Source organism: Urocitellus parryii, chromosome 13, assembly GCF_045843805.1.
Source record: "Urocitellus parryii isolate mUroPar1 chromosome 13, mUroPar1.hap1, whole genome shotgun sequence".
Classification (NCBI taxonomy): Eukaryota; Metazoa; Chordata; class Mammalia; order Rodentia; family Sciuridae; genus Urocitellus; species Urocitellus parryii.
In genome coordinates, this window is record NC_135543.1 from 5,243,000 (window position 1) to 5,257,493 (window position 14,494).

Consider the following 14,494-nt stretch of genomic DNA (forward strand, 5'->3'; position numbering starts at 1 on the left):
AGCAAACCCTTCCAAAGTGGAAAGAGCTTACAGTCATCTGACTTCAAAACCTCCTTATGTCTTAGCTAGAGAGTGTGTCTAGCTGGAGAGAGGACTGTCTCAGGGCACCCCTGGCTACTCAGGCGCCACAGGCGCGCCGCCTTCTCGAGGTTTGGTGGATGTCTTATTGAAGCAGCTGTCAGCCACTCCAGAACACTGCTTTTCTCTCTGATTAGGTTTCCCTGGCTCATATTCCTCTTGGTCCCTAGGGAAGAAGTAATTACTCACCTACCATCTCCTTTTGATGAGCTCACAGGACATGCATTGTAACCGGGGTTTCTATTACAGACACCGACAACGCGTATTTATTACTCTTGTAGGTCAAAGCCCAGTTCTACATGATGTGGAAGTTAAGTCGGTTCTTAAATTACTTCCTGTAAATAAGACTCATTAACCGTGGTGACCTGAGAGCACTTTCAATTTAAGATGCTGCCCAGTGAGCAAGGTCTTTGCATCAATCCTGTGACCACTGGGGCTCAGCTTCCCTCTCCCTCTTTAGTTGGTGGGATTAACTTTTGGCTTCTGACAAATCAAAATTCTTCATCTTCCACATTCACTCATCTTTTGGATCTAAAACTGAGGATTTGGTATTCACATTTAAAGAAGAAAGGGAAAAAATCATCCACAGATTAGATTTGGGCTTTCTGGGGAATCATGAGGAAAGGCTACAGAAACTGACCTCACTTGTTCCCCAAACTGACAATGTGGAGCCATTCTTAGTGACCACTCAGGAAAACACCTTATTATACTGCAATAAATACCATGATTTTAAACTCTTCACAAAAACAAATGCAATTCAACTTTCAAAGTGTCCTTGAAGAGGTTTAAGTGCATATTAATTTATTTTACTTACACTCACACTTACCCTCTCTAGAAACCCTGCACACTTTTTATTAGATCAAAGAGAAATTTTAACAGCAGGGCAATCTTACAAATTCCTAGTCAGAGACAGAATCAAGGCATCATTCTATCATAAACCTGATCAACACAGATGTCCCTTCTACACATTATAATGAAATGCATATAACAGGAAGCTGACTTTGATCTGAAAGTCATAATGATTCAGAATGATATAAAAGAATCCCCAAAGTGACAGCTGAAATTATACTAAGACGAATTTTAACTGCCACTGTCATTTCCAATTCTTTTCTGAGAAGAATGTGTAAAGCCATGTGCGATTCTTATAGACAGGGAAATAAAACAAATACTTGCTGTGTTAGGGCCAATTTATGGGATAATAAATCTATTTGTTTCCCAGCATCTAAAAAGGGATCATTTGTGGAGGTTAAAAGAGTGTCCTCTATGTATGGGTCCTGGACTAAAGTTCCATCTTACTTTTGAAAATGCAGGGCAACTACAGCAAACGTGAGAGGTGAGCGTCAGGCAGTGTGGGAACATGTGCTGTCACTCCTGGAGTGGCTGGAGGGAGAGTGCTGCCAGGGCCACTTGGAGAGTTCTCCCTGAGAGTGGTGTTCTCTGTCTAGCCTTACTGAAGGGCAAAACACCATGTCTGGAATGAGCAGGATCAGAATCAGCATTAAGTAGAATGGCGTGCCAATACACTGTAGAGATACCAAAAGCCCCAGAACACACTCGCATACTCTCTGGTAGCTTGCCTTTGGATTTCTGGTCTCTAGAAAGACTAAATGCTTATCTAAGAGGTATTTATAGAATAGGCCATATTCTAGGTACATGGTAAATGCAAAGTACTCATCAGTATCCCGCACCTTTTATCAGCTCTTACCATGTAGCTTGTGAGGGAGAACTAAGAAATAAAATAATTGGAAAATATCGACTGTTAAATCGTGTGAAACTCAGTACTGTAACAAGTTCACCTGCATACAATAGCATCATCCCTGAGAGTAAGCATAGATTTCAGTTATAAACCCTAGGTGGGATTCACATAATCCAAAAGGATGAAGAAAGCAATTTGAGGAAGAAGAAATAATAATAGTGGGGGGAAAGATGAAATGAACCCATAAAATATGAAATAAAGTGAGCCAACTCACATGAAGGTTAGAAGTTAAAAATGTTTTAAAAAATACTGGGAAGAAATGCCAAATTCCAAGATGGTGCTGGAAAAACCTTCTACACTATTGTTCAATGATTTTAGGTCTTTAATTCTGCATATTATTCCAAATTTATCTAGTAATAATGTGGAGGAAGGATGAGAAAGAGGGAACAACCCAGAATCAAGGTAACAAGTTAGGCACTTTTTAGTAATCCCGGGACCTCATGCCTATTTCCATTGTCTGGGAACTAGAACAGGGTATGGCCCATGATAAGTTCTTAATAACATTTCTCTTTTGAATTAATATTGAATGCATTTGTCCTTCCTGAGTCACTGGGATTTTGAATCAAATTGAGAATGCTTTCAAAACCATAAAGCACAGTTCAAACATGAGCTGCTATTGTACTAAAGGAAGAATAAGAGGATTGGATGTGGAAGGTAGCATTAGAGTCATCTCTAAGATTTTAACACTAGATGAAAGCCCACCTCCTTGCCAAGTAGCACAAAGTGGGCTCATTGTGATGAGAACAATGAGGAATGCTTTTCTCAATTATTTAAATCACACAGCAAACAATGGTCTGTCTCAGTAAAGATGCTTCATGAGGTGAGGCACAGAGGAGAGACAGAATATAAACAGATAAGAATAAGAGGAAGCAGCCATTGTTCACAATACACCAGATGTTATGACAAATCATTAAGTCAATTATGCTAAGTTTCCCCTGGGGTTCCCACCCAGTCTAAAAACTGGATATGGTTACCTGTGGTCATCATCTCCCCTGATGTCACTCTGGCCCTCATTGGCACAACCAAAACTTCGATTCGGAGTTATGCCACTCTAGGCAAAGCGGGATATGGTTAAAGATTAGGAGGACTCAGTTCAATAAGATAGTGTGGTGCATAGAGAGGAAAGTCCAGTGCTCCAAATAAGGACTCTTCACTTACCCACTATTTAGGTTCCTCAAAGACGAAGACTTCAGAGAATGAGTGCTGGAGGAGGAAAAAAATGAAAGTCTTGGAAATCAGAAGGCAGTCCTGAACATTACAGCCTGCTTGAGTAGCTCATTGACCAAGATGTCGATGGGCTCTTTGGATATTCATGGAAGAATCAGGCAGTTGGGAGGCTGCATAAGTAGGCTGTACTATGCAAGCAGGTTGTGGAGACATATGGTTTTCAATTAGTGCATTTGTGCCACCTATGCACTATTTGACAATGCCTAGCAATATTTTTAGTTGTTGCAATGGAGTCAGGGTAGCTTCTACCCATCTAGTGATGGAAGCAAAAAATTATGCTAAACATTCTACAGTGCATGCAGGACAGCCCCTTTAATGGAGAATCACCCAGCCCCAAAATCTTGCTATGGATGCAGTGATAGTCTATGACCCACCCAGAGAGACAAAGTGGAATCAATTCTGTAGGGTACTAGACATTTAGGAGAAGAACATGTAATATATGGTTTGTGAAGTGCCAATTCTAATGTGCTTTGTAGGTGTCCAAGTAAACTTGGACACCTACAAAGCTTGGACGTCCACACAGCTCCCAGATGCTTGGCTGCTTTGCTCAGCCTTAACCAGTGCTAAAAGTGACCAACTTTGTTGAGTCCTGTGGAGTTCTACCACCTGAGGCTTCCTAGTACTTCTACCATGTCCCTTACAGATCTCCCCGCTTTCTCTCTGCCAAGAAGTCCCAAGCCAGAAGGCAATTGCCTCCATTTTTCTTGATGATGCTGAAGCAGTTCGGGTGTGCTCACTGGGCACCCAGCAGGTTGCTCTGCATCAGCTCATGAAAATGGGATCAGCATAGAGACACAGGAACCTGCCTTTGGTTCCCGTCCTGTCCTGCCTCGTGTCCCTTCCTCATGACACCCTGGACTTTCACCTCCTAATAGAGTGTGGGTGTAATGCTATTCCTGTATATTTTATTGTGGATATCTGGTTAAGAAACATATCAAATTTAGCAAAGAACTTGAAGGGTATAAAATATAATCTATATTTCAGGGTCTGTGTGTGTTGGTAAGTGCTCATACTGACTGACTATTCACACTTTCATGGTTACCTGAGCTAGCAAAAATGGAAGAATTGATCATCTGAGATGTTGTGCAGCCCATTGGACCTACAGATACATTGTGTTGGAATTTCAGAAAGTGATATTGGAAAGAACCACTGAGGGGAGGGGACGTGGAGCTCCTCGGCTTCAGAGGTCAAGGAGGGCAGTTCTCATTTTTGAGAAGTACAGACTCTCCAAAACTCTCAAATAGAACTTTCTTAAACTGATTTTTACATTTTTATCTGTGCATATTAATCATACAGGATAGTGGAGTTCATTGTAGCTTATTCATACAGAAATATACCATAATATGCTCAATTTATTCCTCAATAACTTTCTTTGCCCTCTACCCCTCCCTCCCTGGGCCCAATCTTCTACCCTAATGGTCTCCCTCTGTGTCTTGACACCTCCATTTGCTCTCCCCGCACCCACAGTTTCCACATATAAGAGAAAACACAATATTTTGCTTTCTGGGGCTGATTTATCTTGCTTAACATGGTACTCTTCAGTTTCATCTATTTTCCTGAAAATGACATAATTTTGTTCTTCTTCATGATTGAATTAATACTGGTGTGTATGTGTGTGTGTGTGTGTGTGTGTGTGTTAATAATATTTTATTTATCCATTCATCTGTTGATGGATATCTAGGCTGATTCCACTTTGGTTTGTGAATTGTGCTATGATAAACAAGGGTATGCATGGGTCACTATAGTATGCTGACTTTGATTCTTTTTAATAATTACTGAGGAGTGGTAGAGCTGGGTCATATGGCGGTTCCCATATGGAGTTAGATGGAATCTCAATGTATTTTAGATTTGCTTTTCCATGATGGATAAAGATGTGGAACATTTTTTCATATAATAGTTGGCAATTTGTTCATCTTCTTTTGAGAAGTATCTGTTCAGTTCATTTACGGGTTTGTTAAATGGATTATTTGTTTTGTTTATGTTTTGCTTGATGATAAGTTTGTTTGCTCTCTTCATGTATTTTGGATGTTAATTCTCTGTCAGAAGAGAAGCTGGCAAAAATTTTTCTCACTCTGTAGGTCCTCTCTTCACACTATTAATTGTTTCCTTTGCTGTGCAGAAGCTTTTGAACTTGATGCCATTCACTTTTTCGATTTTTGGTATTATTTCCAGAGCCTTCAGGGTCCTATTGAGGAAGTCACTGCCTGTGCATGCTGAAGTGCTTCCCTACTTTCCTCTAGCAGGTGCCAGCTCTCTGGTCTTGGAGCTAGGTCTCTGATCCATTTTGAGTTGACTTCTGTGCAAGGTGAGCGATTAGCTTCATTCTTCTACGTACAGATATTCAGTTTTCCCACATTTGTTAAAAAGGCTGTCTTTTTTTCCAGCGCTTGGCACTCTGTAGAAGCAGATGACTGCAGCTCTGTGGGTTTGTCTCTGTCTCTTCTATTCTATTCCATTGGCCTCTACATGTACTTTTATACCATTACTAATACTGAATTTTGCTGCTAGGGCTCTCTGTCCTGTAATTGGGTAGTGTGATTCCTCCAGCATTGCCCTTTTTGCTCAGAATTGCTTTGTCCATTCTTGGTCTTTTATTCTTCCATATAATTTTGGAATTTTTTAAATAGTTCTGTGAAGAATAGCAATAGTTCTTGATCACATTGAATTTGTAGCTCACATTCAGTAATGTGGCCATTTTAACAATACTAATTCTGCATATCCATGAACCTGAGGGATCATTCCAATTTCTACTGTCCTCTTCCATATCTTTTCTCAGCAATTCTGTAACTTTCCTTTCATCTCCTTGGTCAGATTTATTCTAGATATTTTTAAGCTGTTGTGAATATAATTGATTTCCTAATTTATTTTTCAGAGAGTTCATTATTGGTATATAGAAAAGACAATTGATTTTTTTGTGTGTTTATATTAAATCTTGCTACTTTGCAGAATTTGTTTATCAGCTCTAGAAGTCTACTGGTAGAAGCTTGAAGGATTTCTAATGTAGGGTCATATCATGTACAAATAAAGATAATTTTAATTTTTCCTTTTCTGTTTGTTTTCCTTTAATTCTTTCTCTTGCCTAGAATAGCTCCGGCTAAAATTTAAGTAGTATATTGAATAATAGTAGGGAAAGTGGACTTCCTTGTCTAGTTCCTGATTGTGAAGGAAATGCTTTCACTTTTATTTTGTATTTGGCATGATGTTGGCTTTGGGATTGTCACATATAGCTTTTGTTATTTTGACTTAAGTTCTTTCTATTCCTAGTTTCTTTGGGGTTTTATCATGAAGGGGTGTTGAACGAGAATTTTATCAAAGTTTTTTTTGTATCCATGGAGATAAATAATCATGTGGTTGTTGTCCTTGATTCTGTGGTGTATTATGTTTATTAATTTGTGTATGTTGAACCATCTTTGCATCCCTGGATGAGGGTTACTTGATTATGGTATATGAGCTAGTAAGTATGTTGCTGAATATGGTCTTCAAGTATTTTATTAAACAGTTTTGCATCTGTACTCATCAAAGATATTGGTCTGTAATTTTCCTTCCCTGATGTGCCCTCATCTGGTTTTGCGATCAGGATGATACTGGCTTTGTAGAATGAATTTTAAAGTATTTCCTCCCTTTATATTTCATGGAATAATTTGAAGAGCTTTGGTGTTATTTCTTCTTTAAAGATTTCACAAAATTCAGCTGGGAATCAATGTGGTCCTAGGTTTCTTTGTATGAAGGCTATTTTTTAAAATTAATCACTGATTATCCATTTTCTTGCTTACTCTTAGTCTGTTGAAGTTTTCTTTATCTTCTTAGTTCTTTCTTGGTGGGTCACATGTGTCCAGGAATTAATCCATTTCTTCCAGAGTGTCCAATTTATTGGAATACAAATTTTCAAAATGGCTCCTTAAAATCTTCTGGATTTCACTGACATTTATTGTAACATAATTCACTGTTAATTTAATATGTCTTTTCCTTTGTTTTGGCTAGTTTGGCAAAGCATCTGTCAATCTCATTTTCCTTTTCAAATAACCAACTCTGTGCTTCATCAATTCTTGTATGTTTTTATCGTTCATTTTATTATTTTCAGTTCTGATTTCTATCATTTTTTATTGTTGTAAAAATCATTTATTCTTATTTTTCTAAGACCTTGAGATACAACATTAGGGTGTTTATTTGAGGTATTTCTGACTTTTTATGCAGGTACTCATTGTTATAAACTCTCTCTTAGAGCTGCCTTTACTGTGCTTCTAAGATTCTCACTTGATTCTAAGATTTTTTTCAATTAAGTGTTATTCAATCTTACTATGTCTGTAAAATTGTTTAATTAAACTTTTTCTTCAGACTCATTTCTAATATAATTCCAGTATGCTATAGTAAGATGTAAAGAATTTTCTTAGTTTTTTTTTTTTTTTTTTTTTGGTATTTCCAAGACTTTCTTTTGTTGATTTATATATATAAAACATATTTACTAGCTCATATTATATAATATATATATTATGGTATATGAGCTAGTAAATATGTTGCTGAATATGGTCAGCATATATATATTATTTATTTATTTATTTTGGAGAAATCTTGAGCAGCTGAAAATAAAAGTGTATTCAGCTATTACTGCATAAAATATTTTATAGATTATTAAGTTCCTTTGATCTAAAATATAGTTTAGCTCATAGAATCTTTGTTGATTTTATATCTTAGTAAACTATCTATTAGTAAGTGTGGTGTGTTGAAATCATCCATTATTCATGTATTGGGGCTTATTTGTCTCATTATGTCAAATAGCATTTGTTTATGAAATTAGGCTCGCTGACACTTGAGGTATAAATATTTACCACATTAATTCTCCATTTTTTCACTTTTAGTCTGTGAATGGCTTTGCTAGTAAAGTATGTTTCTTACAGAGAGCATACACTTGGGTCTTGTTTTTAAACTTAATCTGCCAGTCAGTGTCTTTTAATTGGAGAATTAAGACCATTTCCTTTCTGAAGTGTTATACAGGGTATCTATTACCTACTTTTCTAATTGGATTGTTTTCCCTAGCTCTCTCTGTTGTTTTTATCTTCTTATTATGTGTGTAGGATTCTTTTAACTTTTGACTTACTGGCCATGAATTCCTTAGTTAATGCTTATCTTGGAAACTTTTTATTCTTCAATATGAGAGACAGCTACCTCAATATTACAATCTAGGCTAGCAGTTATTTTCTCTTTTTTTTTCCCTTTCCTTCTTTCTTTCTTTATTCCTTCCTTCCTTCCTTCCTTCTTTCCTTCCTTCCTTCTAATTAGGTCTATGTGACAGCAGAATGCAGTTGTTTTCTTTCAGGGCTTGAAATATATCATTTTGCTTTCCTAGTGTTTGAGCTTTTTCTGGAAAATTAGCTATTGCTCAGATAGGTTTTCCTTTACAAGTGACCTGACACTTCTCTCTTGTAATTTTTGAAACCCTTTCTTTGTTCTGAATTCTTGTCATTTTAACAATGTTGTGGAGAAGTACTTTTCTTGTTATATCCATCTGGAGTTCTGAATGCCTCTAATAGCTACATGTTCATTCCATACCCAAAATTTATGAAACCTTCTGCAATTATTTCACAGGTTAAATTTCTGTCATTAGCCTGGATTTTCACTTCTGCCTAAAGACCTACAAGTCTTAAATTTGTTTTTTTGTGATGTCCCAGAGCATTTGGATATTCTGCTCGTATTGTTTTTTCTGAATCACTGCCTGAATGTTCCAGTCCTCTTGCTTCATCTTTGAGCCTCATATTCTGTCTTTTGCTTTATCTAGTCTACAGGGGGGATTTTCTACTGAGGCTTTTACTCACTTATTATGTCTTTTATTTCCAAGATTTCTCTTTTATTCTTTTCGAGAATGTCTATTTATCTATTCAAATGTGTTTTATATTCTGTCCTGTCTTCCTTAGTTCATTTCTTAGTTCATTCATGAATTCATTGATTGTTTTTATCATTAATTTTTTTTTGGCTTATTTGTCTGGTACATCCTTCTCCTCAATAACAAGGAGTCAGTTCCTGGGAAATTTGAAATTTTGGAGGCATCTTAAAGCCTGTTTCTTTTATGTTTTCTGTTGAACTTTCTTTTGTTGGGATGGATATCTCTACTGTTAAGTGTCTGTTCAGTGAGTTGCTTTCTCTTTATAATATGTCCCAGCATGTGAGTTTATCTGATCTTCAAAGGGCCCACTCTATATGTTCAGAGTGCTACCTTCAGTCTCCAGCAAAACTTTAAGAGGAGAGAATGACCATTAATAACTGCTACTGCCTGAAAGCAAATGACATATGACCATACAGTAAGAACTTAATGAAAATTTTATCTAAATCTCCACTAACCAAGTGATTATATATAATAAATCATTATTTATAAAATAAAATTAATATTTAACTGCATACAAAATGTATAGAAATGGGAGAGAATGGAAAAGAAAACAAAAGAAGAGAAAACAATTTTTAAAAACTAAAATACAAGAGTGAGGTAAAAGAACAGAGAGAGTAGAAAAACAAGAAGAGAAGAAAAAATGAGGAAAGAAGGAAAAAAAATAAAAGAAAAAAAGAGAAATCTAATTAACAAAATTTAAAAACCACCTAATATTAAATTGAAGTGTGAAATAATTGATAGTGGTGGAAAATTGAAACTAACCCCATAAGAGAGAATACAGGTGAAATATAAATGCTTGTCTTTAAAAAAGATCAGCCATCCTCCATGCCAAGGTGTGTAAGATGCAGACTTATTCTGGGCGTTTCCAGTTTTGCTATTGGTATGGCCCGTGCCCCAGCCTCCCTGGCATGTTCTCCAAGGGGCTTTGGGAGTGGAGGCTGCAGCAAACCACCTCCCAGCTCTGTACTGGGGTGGGCGCTGGGAATTTATTGCCCCCATGTGGAGTTCAGTCTCTTCCTTCCAAAAACTGCAGGAAGCTGGGCCACCATGGCCTTTCCACCCCATCTTCACCCTCCTCTGACAGAATCTAGGTGACTCTGTGCTCTGCTGTGGGCCTGTGAGCTGGCAGGGCCCCTGGGGACTCTGCCAGAGTGTCCCCAACCTAGCAATCAGACCCCCCTGGTATAGGTGCCAGTTTGTGTGCTCCCAGAAAATGTTTTGTGCCTGGGGAGAACCATCACAGGCCTAGACAGCCAGGAAAGCCTCACTGTCCCCTCCTCTGGTGCAGAGCCATGTGGCTCTGGGAACTCTGTGTCCCTGGATGTTGTAGAGCCACACAGATGGCTAGATGTCCCCTGCCCAGGGGCTGAACCCTCTCCAGGCCAGGAGTCTTTGGGGCCTGGGCTCTGTGCCCTCAGGTAGTGGGGACACAGTGGGCCCAGCCCCATTCCCTCTGTCCAGGCATTTCACTGGCTCTCAGTTCCCTTGACCTCACAGCATCAGGTGGTCAGACTTTCTACAAGGTCTTCCTCCAAGGCAATTGGTGCCGTGATCTCCAGGGGAGATGGAAATGGAGAGAACTGTGCTTCTTCAAGATACAGGCATAGGCATGACCCCAAGAAGGTGGCTCCTGCCACAATTGTCTGCTTACAAACTGAGGAAAGTGGCCAGTCCTCCTGCAGCAGCCGCTATTCAGTCTCTGGTCCAGTCAAGTTCAGACCAACCTCCTGGGCTGCTGCTGCTGCAGCAACAATTGTGTGGAATGGCCTTCCATTCTCTCCCTTTGTACAGGTCCCTCTCCCTGGCCCGCAAGGTCACCACAGGGGCAAGTGTGGATTTCAGGAACTTCCACAATGTCTGTCCCAGTGACCAGAGTCTCTGAGTCTGTCCCAGTCCCATGTTGAACCTCGGTATGTCCCCTCAGGCTCCCACTCATGGGGCAGCTGTTACCGGGGTATTTCGGTTCCCATCTGCAGAGGGGCTGTGCTGCCCAGCCTGCCTCTACTCCTTGTACAGGGTTAGATTTCCATAACCTGTCAAAGTGTTCTGTGAGGTTACTAAGGAAGCTGGAAACAGGCCATGTGAAATATGTGACAGCTCCAGCACAAAAATATGGTCACAGTGACTTCTTACTAGACAGAAAACCACTACGTTAACATGTTTGCAAGGCATATTTTTTATTGAATATAAATAAGGAAATGCCCTGGCATTTCCAAGTAGTTGTCATTGAATCATCTGCTGATGTCGCTGCCATTTAGGTTTTTCTTTTCACTGTCTGGACTGTGTCGGTTTTTGCTTAACCTGCAGACATGATAATGATATCCAGCTGCGCCAGAAAGAAAATACAGCTAAACCAGTCTAGCTGTGATGAGCAAGCATTGCCCTTGAGATTATCGAAAATTAAATATTTTTTTCAACCAACGAATCAGTATGTGTGCATTTGTTCAAAGTCTGACGGAGACTACATCAAGCCTTTGCACTAAAAGAACAAGACTGCCTATTGTTACACTAAATGTTATCTATAAATGCTCACATACCAAACGCTGAGCATCGTTTCAAATCATCTGAAAATTCATTCATTTTTTTCTGAGAAATCTATTATTTATCTTTATTGTTATGCTATCTTTAATAGAAAGAAAACTTGTCACTGATGTTAGGTCAAATGAGTAGGTGATACTCCATTCAAGACGGAAGACGGTTTTGTATAAATGGAAAAAAAATGATTTCTTCATATAGATTTTGGCCAATGACTGATGCAGAATTTTTTAAAAAACTGACTAATAGTCTTAACTTTGGAATATATTTGGACTTCAACATGGAAGTATGCATTGATTTAGGAAACTATATATGAATTATCTGTTACCCTTTATTTTCAAGAATATTAAGTGCCATTGGACCCTGTAAAAAAGTCCTTTTCTCTGATGGAAACACTGAAAACACTAACAGTAACTTCTAGTTTGCCTTCTAAGAGTCTGTGCTAATGAGTGTGGGGAGCAGCAATGATCTGGGCAGGAGGCAGGAAGTTTGATTGTGATGTTGAGTCTGATGACTAGTGGACTAGGAGTAACAACAATACCACCTTCCATTTCTAAAATATTGACAAAGTTTATCCTATTATTACAAATGACATTTCCTGAAAGTTCCATGCACAAAATAGGATACAAATGAAATAATACTTGTGTTAATCTGCTTCCCATTACTACATTGAATATGTGAGGCTACTTTATGTCAAGAAGAGGGTCTGTTTGGGCTGATGGTTCTGAAGGTCTCTGTCTAAGATCAGGGTCCCATGGCTTTGAGCCTCTGGCAAGGGCCATCCATAACAGCAGGAGCTTGTGCTGGAGCAAATCATTTCATGATCCAGGAAACCAAGAAGAAGAAAGGAGGCCCAGGTCTCACAATACCCTGTGAGGGCAGAACCCCATCATCCTAGGACCGCCCTGGAGGCCCCCCTCCTAAAAGTTTGCCACCTCCCCGGGGACCAGCCCTTCAGCAGGTGGAACATTGGGGGTGGGGGAGTTTATCCAAGCTGCCAAAATATTAGTACTAAGTATGTTTCTTAATGGAATGTTCAAGAAGTTGATGGTAACGTAGGAGACTGTTCATTGTGTTATGATCCCATTAACAGGATTTGTGAGCCTAAAACTAAAATAAATGTGAATTATAGATATTGCTATTTTCCTACCTAAATTATCCCTAATCAGTGTGGCCTCTCACTTGCCAGATACACTCTAATTACTTTTAATTTTCTCTATTATACTTGAAAATATTTTATGCAAATTTTTTATTATGAATAAGTTTAGATATATACTGATGTATGTCATGGAATTAATTTTTTTAAATTTTCTATTATCAATAAAGATATCCTAAAAATGTTTTACAATGCAAACAAATGAATACATCTCTGTAAGTCTACATCTTCCATAGGGTCTATATACTTACATAATTTTTTGGAGATTAATCTTTCTATGTGAGCTTCATATAAATTTACTTTCTTTGACTTGTGATTTAAAATTCTGGAAAAATGCTACATAATACATATTAGCATTACTATTTTTTGAATGGTCTGTCTTTCATCGGTTCATGTAAAGCAACACTTGATGAAGAACAAAGAATAGCACTTACTCAGGATGAGCTCAGCACCTAGATGACCCAGGCCAACATGAGGAGGGACTGTGCAGGAGGCAGGGGGGACCTGGGCTGCTGGTTCCCCAGCTGGACCTCAGGCCTGTGTTACCCAAGGATGAACTGTTGTAGTGGAGTTGCCCCCAGACCTTGCTCTGTGTTGACCACAGTCCACTCTGGAAGTTTCTCTGTGGACCACACTCATACCGTGAGAACGTGGGGAATGCAGTGTCAACAAGATGCCCATGGACACAGCTACCACAGAAAAACCTTCAGAAGCAGGTGCAAAAGGGAAATATTGGAGTTTTTGGATTTTAGCTCTGACTCCTCCGTGTTGGCCCTGAATCAATTAATGGCACTATATGAAGTGCATCATATCCAATAAAGCAACAATGAGACATGAAAACTTAAGAAAAAATGAAATAAAAGGGTCTAGTATGAAGTATTCACCCCAAAGCAGAAAAACAAACAATCGACAATGGTTTGAACTCATTAGAAAATGTAGTACCCTTAGTTTTCCAATTTTTCTCTCAGTGTGAACTTACAATCATGTATTTTGTATTTCTTTCTGCAAATGAAAGTTGGGGTACTAAATTATAATTTTAAGAACATTATAAATGATTTTAATTTCATAGAAAATACAAAAATATAATTAGCCATATTTCATTGCTACAGAAACAATATTAAAAATGTGTTTAATTGGAATCCAAAAAATGTGCTGATTGTATTTTGAGTGTTTTTTATGGCAAAGAATTAAAACAGAAAAGTGTGTCTAAATATTCAGAAATACCAAGTCTTGTGGTGGTGAATAATGAAGGATCTTTCAGTCGTAAATAGTTATGACCTTGTGATAAAGCTTTGATTTATTTTTATATCTTTAATGGGCATCAATCAAGGGCCATTTTTGATTTATAAGAATTTTCAACATGACCATGTCAATGCAGAGAGTCAATCACTGTTGTTAGCTTTTTAACAATTTCCTTTTCACCTTCAAATGGATTGTTTTCTTAATCAGTATTTAACTATTAAATAACAATATTTAAATAAAGATGAAATCAAGATATTATATAGCTGTGCTTTTACACTGAGTTAAAATGCCTATCTGATGGTAAAAACAATACATTAAACATGCTGTAGTGTGGCAAAAAATTACTTGTTTCAAATGTCTTCCTTTTTCTCCCAAAGTTTTTCCTATGGGATTTATCAGGAAGTCTGTTATGCAACTTATGCACTGGGTGAAATAAGCCAGGCACCTGATTTCTGCATGACCTCACTCGCGGCACCTTAAAGAGGTGACCCACTGAAGTCCAGAGCAGCATGGCTGCTCCCAAAGGTGGGGTCAGCCAGGGAAGCTAAAGAGGGATTAGACTGGTGACAGGATGCAAAATTGCAGTTAGATTAGGGAAGGAGTTCAAGGTCCATTTTTTGGT